This window comes from Eupeodes corollae, chromosome 1 (assembly GCF_945859685.1).
Source record: "Eupeodes corollae chromosome 1, idEupCoro1.1, whole genome shotgun sequence".
NCBI lineage: Eukaryota > Metazoa > Arthropoda > Insecta > Diptera > Syrphidae > Eupeodes > Eupeodes corollae.
Window position 1 is genome coordinate 184,928,085 of NC_079147.1, and position 14,815 is coordinate 184,942,899.

At 33.2% G+C, this 14,815-nt stretch overlaps 1 protein-coding gene across 5 annotated transcripts in view; it reads right to left on the minus strand.

Annotated features, from left to right (window-relative positions):
* The window catches only part of LOC129953876 (probable serine/threonine-protein kinase DDB_G0286465), a 386,722-nt gene that overhangs the window by 119,924 nt on the left and 251,983 nt on the right, over nt 1-14,815 (minus strand). For all 5 annotated transcript variants that reach the window (XM_056067400.1, XM_056067398.1, XM_056067399.1 and 2 more), the window contains exon 5: nt 12,296-12,342. The gene's annotated coding sequence lies outside the window, so the exon portion shown is untranslated. The remainder of the gene's footprint in view (nt 1-12,295; nt 12,343-14,815) is intronic.

Genomic DNA, 14,815 nt, shown 5'->3' on the forward strand with positions numbered 1-14,815 from the left:
CTTTCAAGGATATTTACCGAAAAAGAATGTAATCGTTCAAGGACGTCAGACATGTAACTTAAAAGGGGGGCTAGAGTTTAGAGTAAAGTACCCGAGCAGTCATCGTTGTTGTCGAAGGTTAATGGAGGTGGTTCCATTTATTTCCGAATCACGATTGGAAGTGAGTGCTTTTCGTTTAGTAAGTGTGACGGTTTTTACTTGGGATATACTTTTGCAGGAACCTACTATAGGTCAAGTATTGGTTTCGTGTTAGAAATACTAAAATTGGTATTGCAACATTTTAAACTAGTTATTGTTATAATAAAGAGAGAGGTTCACCACAGTGTGTTCCACGACAAGCGTAACTACATCAACGCATTGGCGCAAGAAGCATAAAATGCTGCAAACAGGAGCTACAGCAGGACCGTTTACAGAATAACCTAAGAGCTGAACGGTGCAGACAGCTCAAAGCAACACCTGGTGAAAGAAGTAGACGGTACTAATACGTTCGGTGGATGAGCAAGTCAGAAAGTTGAAAGAACGCTTTTCCTCGGTTTTAAACCGAGTGTTTGCAAAACAACGTTCGGTGGATGAGCAAGTCAGAAGGTGGAAAGAACACTTTTCCCCGGTTTTAAACCGAGTGTTTGCAAAACAACGTGCGGCCGATACCTGATTGAAGAAACTAATCCCCGAATCCGTACAGCACCTCCCAGTAAAGATGAGATCGCTGCCGCAATTAAGAACAACAAAGCGGTAGGCAGTGATGGAATTCCCGCAGAGCTTTTACAAGCACCCCCAACGTAATCAAGCGAACTGCTTCATCCACTCATAAAAGAAGCCTGGACCACCGAAAGCTTTCCCCTTGAGTGGAAGAAGGGAATTATCGTCAAGCATCCAAAACAAAAGGAGATCTTATAAAGTGCGAAAACTGGAGAGGAAGGCTTTGATAATGTAAACAGGCAGTATATCTGGTTAGCTTTGCGGAGGAGAGGCATCCCAGAAAAACTAATTGCTATTATTAAAGCAGTATATGATGAATCTAAGTATCACGTTCTGCACGATGGAAGGTTGTCAGATGATTTTTAAATCCGAAGTGAAGTCAGACAGGGCTGTATTCTGTCGCCAATATTGTTTTTGTTGGTGATAAGCGATGTACTGCGCTCAGCTCTGTCAGGTAGCGGAGGGATCCAATGGACTTTGACATCCAATTGAAAGCATTTGGATTACGCGGACGATGTGTGCTTACTATTCTTTCAAAGGATCATGGATCTCTATCAAATGACAAGTTGATGGGCTGAAAAATAATTCCGGCAAAACAAAAATGATGAGCTTCGGAACCCGAAAATCCTCTTAAATAAACATTTCCTCGCAACCTGTGGAAAAAGTGGAGAGCTTTCTGAACCTTGGAAGTATTGTCTCCATCGAAGTCGGAACCGAACAAGACGTCATCTTCCGCATCGGCAAAGCAAAAGCGGATTTCGGTATTCTGTCAACAATTTGGAGGAGTAACTCTATCAGCTTAAGAACAAAGCTACGACTGTTTCGCACAAATGTCGAATGACAAAAGAGCTGCAAACCTTCGTAAATAGATGTCTTCGTAACATCCTAAGGATTTTCAGGCCAAATCGTATATCAAATGAGATCCTTCATAAAAGGACAGGTCAGGAACCTATATAGAATCTATAATACGAAGACATTAGTGGCAATGGATTGGACATACGGTTCGAAAAGGTAACGACTGCATTGCATTAAGAAGAGCTGGACGACCAAGAAGCACATGGCGCAGGACAGTCGAGACGGAATCAGCGTGCCTAGGCAAGAGTTGGAGGGAGCTGAAACACATATCCGGAAACCGTACACGATAGCGCGTAGGCGTAGCAGAGGCCCTATGCCCCTTAAGGGGCATAGGGTGAGAAATAGTTACAAATAGTGAGAAATAATAAGAAATAGGGAGAAATAGTATGAAAGGGTGACAAATAGTGATCATCGTTAAAATATTCGCAGGCCTAGGCTAACAACATTCTAAATATCCATATCTGTGACTCTTGTGGAAGGCTGAATTTAACTTGGGTTCTCATTTTGAATCGTTTACCGAAACAGTGGATCTACAACATTGGATCATTACACTTCGAAAATAGATTTCCATACTGTTATTTAATAGTTTACACGTGTTGTTAAACGCTGCTGTTTCCTTTATTAATGATGATGATGACATTGAAGAGAGAAGCCAATTTGACAGACTCATCTTAAATAATTTGGTCGCTGTTAATAATCAAAACTAGAAAGTTAGTATCCGAAGATAAAATATTACCGAACAGTGTAGTGTTATTTAAGATATCTTTGTTAATTATAAATAGAAGTCTAAATGCATTTCAAGTGAGAACCAGATCATTTAAGCTTTTTTTAAAATACACCAATAAGTTCGATGACATCAATTTTTAATTTAAATTTCAACTAGATGAATTAAAATAAACACTTAAGATAACAAAATAAATCTTCTCTACCTTTTAGAAAATCGATATTTTAAATTTAATATTTTTTTCCAGTTATTAAAGCCCGTAAAAAGATTCTTTGAACGAGAAAACTTGCGTAGTTAAAATAGTACATATCTGTTTGCAGATAAGCGGGTTTGACTAAATAAAAAAAAGTAACATTTTCTGTCCGAGTAATTCTTATTGGTACTTTTTTTACTAAGTTTTTCAGGGGAACAACTACTACGAAATTAGCAATTTGGGCACTAAGCCATCAATAATTTGCCGAATATTATCTGCAGAAGCGTCAATAGTCTCGGAATTACCTGCGTAGATAAGCGAATTCACATAAATCCAGTTCAGCAATTGTTAAATTACACAATATTGGTGGCCACGGCATGCACAGGCCAACCACACAACGTTCACCACAAAAGTTTCCTTCAATAATTCGAACTGAACTTATTATTTTGGTAATATGTGATTTGTAAAAGTTGGTCAAGAGTCTATTCATTATCAATCAATTGACAGCTGTCAAAGCGTCCAACACCGAAAATAGTATTGCCAGATTAAAAACCACATGTGTAAAATAAACACCCGGTTTATAAAAATTGGCATTTGGTTGCTTTCCCTACATCCAGGCCAAAAGTAAACATAAACAAAATTCCATTTGATTTTCGTAAGGATATTTGCCTACTTAAAAGGTGTTTTGGAAACACGAGAGTTGGAAGATTAATTTGTGCAAAAAGGTATTTTAACTGAAATTTTTGTCTGTTAAGTTAATGAATAGCTTTTTATATAAGATATTGAGGTAGAGATATATAAGGAGTCATATAATTGTTGTACTGAAAAGTCCTTTTAAATTTGTTTTGGTTTTCTACATTCATAGTCAAAATCCAATTAAAAAGACAAACAACTCATTAAGTTTTTAAATGAGCTGACTAAATTAACCTTAAGCTGTTTTGTTTAACTTGTTTTTGGTCTTGTTCATAGTGTGTCCTTTTTGAATCCTTGTTGAAGATGTATATCGAAATCTAAGGATCATCACCATCACTTTATACATACATACGTACATAGATATCTGCCAATTGTTATTTTAAAAAAGTATAAAGCAAACAAAAAATGAGAAAAGATGGACAAAAAGAAAAAACACAAAAAAATCCTTATTTTTGTGTCGTTATCCTGTCTAAGCTTAACCATCAGGGCATTTTTCGCTATACTGAGATACATATATAAAAGTTGGTCTTCTTGGCTATAATGGAGATAGGTGAAGACCAAAAAGATTTATACATACATATAACCATCGGTAGATGTTTAGGTATATGTCTATCTGCGTGTGTGTGTGTTAGTCTATATCTAGGATATAGAAGAGGACATAATTTATTAAATGGGACATAATCCCCATGGAATTGTCAAAAAATAAAATTTCAGATAATATGCGCACTGGGAGCGAGAGGCCACATTAATTTTTTAAATAAATTAAATTAAAAACGAAACACACAAAAAAGTGATCATCGGACGCATACCTAAATAGGGAACCTTAAAAGGATAAATATGATTAAAATATGACATAACACGACCATTATAATTTTTGTTCCTAGCTTTAAATTTGCATTTTGTTTCGTTTGAGAGATGAATAGTAATTTTTGATTTTTAAAACGAATATACAAAATTGATATATTTTGTGTGCCCCCTTTAAAGGTCTCAAGGAATAGTACTTATTTGTTTAATCGATTAAGAAATATTATGCCTGTAAAATTTGAGCTCGAGTCTGAGAAATTTCGAGAAAGGCACGGATATTAAGATTGTAACTCACAACGTCTGGTGGCGCACGATAAGAGGCTGATGGAAGATAACAATTACGATGGGTCTGTTAAAACTTATAAGTATTTTTTTTTGTTTATAATTTTTGCATTTCAGAAGTGTTTTAACTTTCAGAGCTTACTAATGAGTAATTTTTGTATACTTTGTGGGAAGTTCAAAAAAGGTGGTTGCTAATACACATACCGAGAATATCGAGATGTTTAGTCTTCTTGATGCAAGTCCCATCTATGAATAATGGCAAGGGGGGTATATCTCGCTTTAACGATACAAGACAGCATTGCGTTTTCGAAGCATTAAATTCCATGCGATTTTATATTCCCCATTGTACAATGCTGTTTAGGTCGGAATTTAATGAGCTTATCATATTTTGTCGTTGGAGTGCTACATCCGCAGAAGAGGGATGTGAATCTGAAAACGAATACGAAAAGCTAAGAGTACTACCGTCAGCAAAACAATGTATTGGATTAGAAGTTGCAGACACAGGAGATCATTACTAAAAATGAGGAAGAGTGTAGAAGATAGAACAGAGCCTTGGGGCACACCAGCATTTATTTGTGGTTTTCAGACTTGAACTAATGCAATACCAATTGTATTGAACGATTCGAAAGGTAATTATTAATCCAATGATACCTTTTTTTATTAACAAATAATTTGTAATCATTTTTTTTTTGTTTAAATTTTCGAAGTTTGAGATTTTCATTCTTCACATTAAACAAAGATGCCTTTTTGATTTTAATTAAAAGTAACTTCTGTTACAATTTCCGCAATTAAACTCTGACCTTGCCTCCGATATTTTGACATTTATCGGATGTTTTTTTTTGTTAATGAGGTTTAAAATATGACTAAAACATCTTTAAGTTTATATGTTTCTTTCTAAACGAACAAAATAAATCAAGAAAAAACACTTTTTTGTAGGACTTTTGAGGTTTAATTGTGTTGTTTTGGAGGAATTTTAATTTGCATATTTTGACAATAACAAGGTTTTAATGAATTTTTTCGCTCATTAAATTTTGATATCTTAAAAATTCTAACATAGAAAAATGTCTACACCTTAAAAATCTCTTAAAAAAACAAAACATTGAAAATTATGTGTTGACTCTTCACGACCATTTTTTTCAAAACTTCTGACATTTGTTTCAAGTTTCTATATATTTTAAGCTCACAGTCCTTTGCTTCTTCATTGTTTTAAATATTTTCCATACTTGTTACAAATTTAGATTAATAAAGCACTCATCTTCTGTCACGAAAGATTCTCATCTTGAGCTAATAAATAATATCGCCTTGCAGCAGTTCCTCATTGTCATTAGCGTTTCTGACTTCTTCTGGTAGGTATAGTATTCCTGTTTGAGTGTGTGAGCGCTATTAAATTCATATACACTTTATTACATATTTTTGCATTTCAAAACAAACAAATCATCAGATCACAAACAGAGGCACTACGAGTGTTTTAGATACGTATAGAAAAGTCCTATTATACTCTACTCATAACATGCCTCCTAACCTACAGTTTAACCCAGCAATAGAAAGCCAACTAACATACAGCAAAACGTGAAGACACAAGGAAATTACTTGCAGTATAGGATGGAAATTTATGTGTTCCGTCGCATAATTAAAATCACCTCATAAATAAAAAAAGACACCACATTCAACATTTTAGAGCTTCTGCATAAATGTGTTTTGTTGGTTTTATAGTTGATGGTGGTAAATATGTGTAGATGTTTGCTCCCTATGCCATGCACCGCATCACTTGCAATCCCTTTGTGGCCTACTAGTATGTTGCCTAGCCTGGCATAATGGGGAGGGCGCAAAAAAACCCATAGGCTTTGTGTATGGCAGTTAAATAAAACACGCATAAGCGGATCCCGGAAAAGTTGTATAATTCTGAAGGTGCTTTCCGGGTTGTATGAGAATTTGATAAATTAAAACACTTGAATGCACAAAATCGTTCACAACAAGAATGTTTGCTCAAGCTAGAAAAACATACAATTCTTATCAATTTGAATCTAAATCTAAAGTCGCTTACAGGTCGATCTTCTTAGTTCTCAGCCCTATCAACTTCGCCAGTGTCTATGAAAAATTACCCAAAATAAAACTAGTTCCTTTTGAACCAATTGATTCTAATACTCGATTTGCTTTGGTCTGGACATTATTTCGTTATTTCATTTTTATCTTATGAGATCAGAAAGAAGTCTCTCACATTCTCCGGGTAAAAAATTAACTTCAGATGGTACAAAAATCCAGGATATGATCCAGGATAGGAAAGTAGGTTAGGAACTTCATGCATTCTCTCGATTAGTGATAGTACCAACCAAATAGTTTGCATTGTCTGAGTTATAAGTATTATAGAAGTGATTTAAATATCAAACAGCTGATAAGAAATCGGATCACTTACAAACGCTTGAATACTAATGTATAAACCGAAATGTAAGACAATGAATATACCGTGGCTTTTGACGGTCAAAAGCATATCACAGAATTTCTCAAGTATTTCACTGTTACAGGAGCTAGGCAGTGAAGTTAGTTAGATTAGTGTCCAACTTCTCAAAGATTCATTTAAGTTATAATTGTACAGAAAGCTAAGAAATACTCTGGCGTAATTTTTAGAAATAAGACGAAAAGAAATAATAAAAGCTGTGGGACCTATGTCGACACAAATGGAAGTAAAACTTCTTCAGATTGAATAAAAGGTGATATTTCGTTTTTCGCATGACCTTTTTATTTATTTTTATTTTTCATTTTCAAACCATCGTTTTCATTCAGCTTAATAATTCATTTAAGGATCTGAGGAACCAAAGTTATTAATTATTAGACGGAATAATTTATATCCATACTATGATAATCTATAAAACATTGGGTCAAAGTCAAAATCTCCCAGAATCCCTATAAACAATTTAACAATTATGAAATCAGCGAGCATTCTAAAAATAATAATTTTATTGGAGAGAAAATACGAGTAACTTTATTTAACTTAGCTCTGTTCTCACCAACAAATCTGCGGAAACTCTTTTAAATAAGTGTGTGTTAGGACCTGACTCGAAAAACAAAACTGAGTTCGTTTGATTTATTGATAACTTCATTCTCCACAATTGCGAGACTAAAAATTGACCTAAGGCAGATGAAGTAGTATTAGACAGTTTCAAGATAAAAAGCATTTTTTCAAAATTGATTTTAACCGTTGGTGGCGTTTGAAGAAGTAGATGCAACGACGAAATCTACGAATTTCGCTCTAGGTTGAATTTGTGAAAATGGTATATAGTTGAGCAAATGGGAAACAGATTTCAGATTTGTAACATCTTCGCATAGACGTCGAAAGAACAGCTGAGCAGAGAAAAGACTTGTTGAATGTTGAATGATAACTAATAATTAATTACTGATAACTAATTACTGAAAACTGATTATTGATTATTAATTATTGATTATTGATTATTGATTATTGATTATTGATTATTGATTATTGATTATTGATTATTGATTATTGATTATTGATTATTGATTATTGATTATTGATTATTGATTATTGATTATTGATTATTGATTATTGATTATTGATTATTGATTATTGATTATTGATTACTGAATACTAAATATCGATTACTGATTACAGATTACAGATTACACATTACTGATTACTGATTACTGATTACTGATTACAGATTACAGATTACAGATTACAGATTACAGATTACAGATTACATATTACATATTACAGATTACAGATTACAGATTACAGATTACAGATTACAGATTACAGATTATAGATTACTAATTACTGATCACTGATTACTGATTACTATCTACTGATTACTGATTACTGACTACTGATTACTGATAACTGATTACTGATAGCTGATAACTGATAACTTATAACTGATTGCTGATAACTGATACTTGATAACTGATAACTGATTACTTCTTACTGATTATTAATAACTGATAGCTGATAACGGATAACTAATAACTTATATCTGATAAATGATAACTAATAACTGATAGCTGATAACTGATTGCTGATAACTGACACTTGATAACTGATTACTTATTACTGATAACTGTAATCTGCTCTTAAAGAGACCGAAGTTTTTCATTAAAATGGACTAACTCGTCCGTTCATATCCATTTGGAGTGTTTGGAGCACTCAATGTAACCTTCCTTTATTTGCAAACACGAAAGTCCATACCGCCTGCAATCATCATTGCCATTACAACCCAACACTGCCTCAACTTTCTTACTATAATACAATAAAATAATTGCGCCTCTTGTAATATTTGTTCTATGGATTTTTAAACTGCGGCATTTTGTGCCATTATTTACTTGATGACTTCTTTGTTCTTCTTTTACTTTACTTCTTCATCTGATGGGGTATGAATTTGCAGTAACTTTGATTTATGTTTCGACTACATGGGGTCTGCATCAAGAATGTAATAATCTACCCGCAAGAGGAGTGATGTTAGCCAAGTCAAAATACAAAAGAACTAAAAGGTTTTCAGTATATTTCTGCATAAACAAACGCCATTATTCTTCTTTTATTTTCTTTGCACTTTTATTTCCATCCGAGGGAGTGATGATAAATTTGATATGATAACATTTTATCACATCGTTTAGTCACATTGCAATGTGAAATTTGTTTGTCTTGTAATGTAAAATATATTGCATCGGTCTTCTTTTCAATTTTATATCGCTCCGAGAGGTCTTGACGTGTTGTTAAGATAGATGGGTACTTTCAAGAACAAAAATACACACAGAATACTTGAAAAGGCTATTTTCACTTAAAGTTAACACGAAAAATAAAAGAAATACAGTTTTATTCCTAAGTAAATATTTTTAAATATTTTTTGTGCAATTAATTAAATTGACTTACACGTGCGAGCTATTATGTATATAGGAGAGGTACGAGAATGTAGGTGACTTGAGTTTGCGCTTCGTTTAATAAAGAAATTGCAACTTTGTTGCTTTTATAGTTTGTTCCTTATAGCCTCATTGTAGGTATAATATATTTGTTGGCTATTTGATCTGTTGCCAGAAAAATATATACGTATTGATATTTTGCATAATAATAATAGACGACAGAGATTTAGGGGTTGGTATGAGTGTACTTACTTGTTGAAAAATAAAAACTAAAGCGGCACTTGAGACTTTTGTTGCAAGGGAAAGGTAGTAATGCTCGAGTAATTCAGAAAAATGTACATGTAGTCTTTTTAAATCTTTTATGAACATTAAAAATGTCTATTGCAGAAAGAAGCTTAACTTTGTGTTATATTATTTTAAAATATGAAAAAACAACCAGCACTCCCAAGGGTTAATCCCAGGAATCAATTTATTTTTATTAATACTCGTTGGTTAACAAAATTGATGAACATGCAAAGTTCTTAGATTAATTGAATTAATAATATTCAAAAAAATTACGTATACGCCGAAGTGTGCAATACAGAATTTTTCTTTGTCTTGATAGGAAAAGCTTTATTTGACTTCAAAACATGTTCTTAGAGAGATTGCTGGTCCTGTTCAGTCACCCAATGTGTACAAACATAAAAAAACATCTATTGAAATTGAAGAAATCTAGCTAGAGACCAATCTATAGCTGAAAGACGGCTATCAATTGAAGACCTAGAGGACTTAGTTAATCTAAGACCTACCTCAATTAGGTAAGTTATATTGAAATGTTTCGTGTCAAGTTTCTACAAAAAAACATCTATCTAATTGCAATCTATACTCTGTACTCAACTTCATGAATGGTTTGTTTGTACGCCCTTCACATCACAAGGCACCAATTTCAGAAAAAAAACAAGCTTACGCACCGAATACAGAAATTATCGGAAGAACCGAACAAGCTGTACAAGTTTCCTTCACCCAAGTCGAGCAGGCAGCACAAAATCGGGGGCTGCACATTAGTGATGAAAAAAAATGCATGGTGGCGTCCGTCGACTGCCAGAAGAACAATTGGTCAAACAATCAAGAAAGCGGAGCATGAATTTGATGAAGTAAAATCCTTTAAATACCTTCTCTCAATAGTAGCAGCAAATAACAACAGATAAGCAAAACGTTTAAAGCCAACAGAGCGTACTTTACTCTGTCAAAGCTTTGTTAATCCAAAAACCTAATCAATACTTCTAAGTTGCTGCTTTACATGCTGATAGGCAAGGATTAGGTTAAAGAGGTTTACATGGTTAATGGCTCATTGCGATACGCATGAATCTTGAAGTTTCTTCTAAGCTCAATGAAACCAGTTTGAGTGCCTTACGTAACGTGAGAGTCTGTTTATGTTAATATGATAGAGATCGCCTAGATAACTCTTGCCTTTTTCAGATTGAGCAGGGCTCTGCTTAAAGAGATCAAGCACCTTGAACGCTTTAAATTTTGTGTAGGTCAGATATTTTTATGACCTAACACGTGGTGATATTATTTCACCTGATATTTGCCTTCTTCATAGCGTCTTGCATTAACAATAGTTTACATGTAACGATTGGTATTAGACAAACGTAGTAGAATGCTTACGACTTAATGAAATGTCTCTATAGCCGGGCATCCAGCCAAGTAGAATTATAAACTGTTGTGCCATCTTCTTAACGACGGTTATGGACTGTTAAAGAGTTTATAGACACAAAGAAATCCAGAGAAATAATAGCGACCTGACTATCTGAGCAAATACGGATATCAGATTTTGATATCACGTTTCGAGGACAATACTTCTTTTAGCACCAAAGGTCCGCCTGGAACACGCTACAATGATTGGGAAGTCGGAATGAGAGACTTATTTTCAGTCGTTTAGAGTACACGCCTTCACCAAATCCCTCATTCGTTTTTTATCCATATGTTTAAAATAGGAACGACTCGTCATCTAGGAATGATCTTTCCTCCCAGAACCATCTGGAATGTATAGAAAGCTGGAAGGTTCTAAAGAACCCTAGTTGGGAGATTGTGTAGTGGATCTTACTAACTAAGAACTTTAAAGTGGCTAATGTTGTTATTACTCCACTGTGAAAAGGCATATTTAAATAGAACTAACAATTTATTTGAATTTTAGAAAGTAGAAAGTACGCCAATTAACCCTTTGTTATTTTTTTTAAAGCTCCAAACATTTTATTGAGAAAAAAGCATTACAAAGTTAACTAAAAAAGATAAGAATTATTTTCGATACTTTTTCCATATTCAACATTTTAACTGCAATAATTTTCAAAATTATCTTCATCTCATATTTCACTTCAACATAAAAAATATTTCTTTATAAACTTCTTCAAAAGTGACCACTTGCTCTTTATTATACACCCACTTGTTTTAAATTATATTTCGACCAATAAATTCATATTTCCACAATATCCTTTTACACACTCAATATCTGACATAAAATTACTAAAGAGAGATTCAAAAATTAATTCATATATAATATTTATTATCCTCAAAAGAAAAAACATAGAGTCGATTGGGTGGAAATAAAATAACAAAATAACAAAACAAAGTTTTTTTCTTTTCAACTTTATATTTGTTGCCTTTTTATTGGGCCTTGAATAGTTTATGTATAAAAAAACAACTTCTTTGTGCTTTTTTGTACAGACACTATTCCTATACACATACTAACATACTGCCTTCTTTATATTCGTTTCGAAAACTATGTACAAAATTTATTTCACCCAATAATAGTTAATTCAAAAAGTAAATTTTTCCCATATTTTATATTCTCCCTTCAGAGCCTATCCCAACATAATTCTTTTTCAACGAGAAAAAAAAATAACTTAAATTTATAAAAATGACCAATTTACTTCTTTTATTTTTCAGAACATAAAAATAAAATTAATTGCGAATTTACACACAAAATAACTTTGCCCTATATCGTAACCTAGGCTGCCAACAGCTATTCAAGTGGAAATTATTTATCGATTCGATTTACAATTTGAAATTTATGTAAATGTTTTTCTCATTTTTTGTCGATTAAGTAAAATTTTAATAATACAGAAATGAAAACATAATAAAAAAATAGCAAACCAATGAATTTTTAAAATAACAGAAACAAATAAGTTAAAATTACTTACATTTCTTTAACACATATTTAATACTTTATTCCCTGGTTTTGTGCGATCTAGAAAGAAAATAAAGAAGAGGCATTTTGAGACAAATTATTTTGAATGTACATTATTTTGAAATACAGAATATTAACCATACAGTATTATGACCATATTATAGTATTTTAAAATACAGTATTTTGACCCGCTCCCTGCAGAAATTAATGGTCCCAAAAAAAAAAATTAAAATGGTTCTGTGTCGAATTCCTTGAAATTTTCTTTTTCAATAATTAGCTTATCAAAGACATGTGTAAATTTGTAGATCACATAGGTTGCCATAGTTTTCAAGTTGATTAATAAGGAGCTGAAGTGATACATGAAGTGTAGAACAGAATACTAATAAAATCTTCACCATCCTTACTATAGCGCCTTAGATCCTGGTTACATCATCAATAGGAAATAGGGAAAGTATGATTAGACTTAAGACACATTGTTGTTGAACACCTATTGTGGTTGCAACAAATTGACACATAATGATGGTATTACGTATTAAAGAACTATTCAACTTGATGAAAGACATGCGTTTGAAAGTTTATTAAGCAAAGAGCCATTGTTGGCAGTCTCCACCGCGGCCTTAAAATGTGATTTTGGGGGGTGTTGATACTTATAATGAATAGACACAGTGCGAACAATTATGAAAGGAGGATAGGATTAGAAAGGAGAAACTGATGCACATTGGTTGTTAATGTCTGCAAATTGTAATGAGCTGTAAATATAGATCCTGAAAAAGTATTCCACATTCGTGTAGTGCGGCTAAATAAAAAATCTACGTCGGAAAATTGGCTCAAGGGAAAACTGATTGGCATTCCTAGAAGGACGGGTATTACGGTTGAATTTTTTAAGGGAATACTAAAAAGTGGCTATTTCCATAGAGCATTGTTTATTAAAATAGCGATAAAATAATGACAATCATGAAACCTTACGATAAGGATGGTGCTCAAGAGATAAAAAGTTTCAGTTAAATAATATTAACCTATTATTTTTTCATTTTTTTTTAAATCTGCCCAAACGATTCAAGTGGGTTATTGGAGCACCTGCCCAGATATGGGAATTGTACTCGAGTTTCAGACGAATATAGGCTTTATAAATTATAGCCAGATCAGAAGAGGTAAAAAACTTATTTTTGTTTCAAATATGTGCTCCATCCACAACAGATGGTTTAAGATGCACATATCTAGAACTAAAAGGTGTTCAGTCTTCTCGATGCAAGTACCACCCATGGATAGTTGAATTGAGCGATAGTTATGCTTTTACGCCAAGAGACAATATTGGGTTTTAGAAGCATTAAATCCTGCACGGTTTTTGATTCCCCTATTGGAAAATGCTGTTAATATCAGAATTTAATGAGCTTATCATATGCTGCAGTTAGTAGTCCACATCTAAGGAATAAGGATGCTTATCTACATACGAATATGAAAAGCTGAGGGTACTGTCAATACAAAACCTTAGACAAAAGATCATTTATACAAATAAGGAAAACTGTCGGAGACAAAACACAGCCCTGCTGCATACCAGTGTTTAGTTTGTGAATATTGTTGTCCGAAAAGTAATTTCTAACCCAAAGAAGAAGAGATTCGTCAATACCATAATTACGCATTTTCGATAAGAGAGCTTGATGCCAAACTCTATTTAATGCCTTTGAAATATCAAGTGTAATAATCTTACTTTCTCTAAAACAATTTAAAGATTTGTTCTACTATTCCGTGAGATAAACCATGAGATCACCAGAGGCTACGAAAGCCATACTGGAAGTCATTAAGAAGTTTTTGTTCTTCAAGATGTTTCTTAAGCTGGAAATTAATCAGCGTTTCCATGACCTTGGAAAGAAGGGACGTTAAAACAACTGGACGATAGTTTGAAGGAGGAGGATCCACCTTTTTAACGGACAGGCTTGACAAATGCTATTTTCCATCCACTCGAAAAGAGACCGGTAGAATATGACAAAACGGTGAAGAACACCGCTTCAGAACAATAGGTGGGATACTAATCGGGCCGAATTTGTCATTGTCAAGGTCTTTAAGTGCTCCAGTAATTGATCGAGTGCAAAAGAAGATTCGTCCCATAGGATAATTTACGTTTTCGGGACAGGAGAAGTCGTGTCACTCATTGGCAGCATCGAATTAACAGCAAACTGTGCTACAAGCCAATTGGATTTATCAATTAAATTGTGAGGTTCTAGAAATCTATTTTTTCTTTTCACTTGTGAAATAGAAATTATTTAATTTTAAGGGAAAATTGTTGTCATTTAAAAAAATAAACAATTTATCGTTTTTGAGTTTTGATCTTATTTGATAAACAGGAATATTTTTTGAATTCGTAACACCAAAAAAAAAAAAAATGTTCTTTAAAAATAAATAGAAATAGTTCAAGAAACTGTTAAGACAAAATTTTTAGGAAGAAACTGATTAAGAAGATGCGAACAAATGAAAATTTTGATTTTTTCTTGTTGCAATACTTATTTGGAAAAAAGTCTAACCTTCCTTTGAGGAC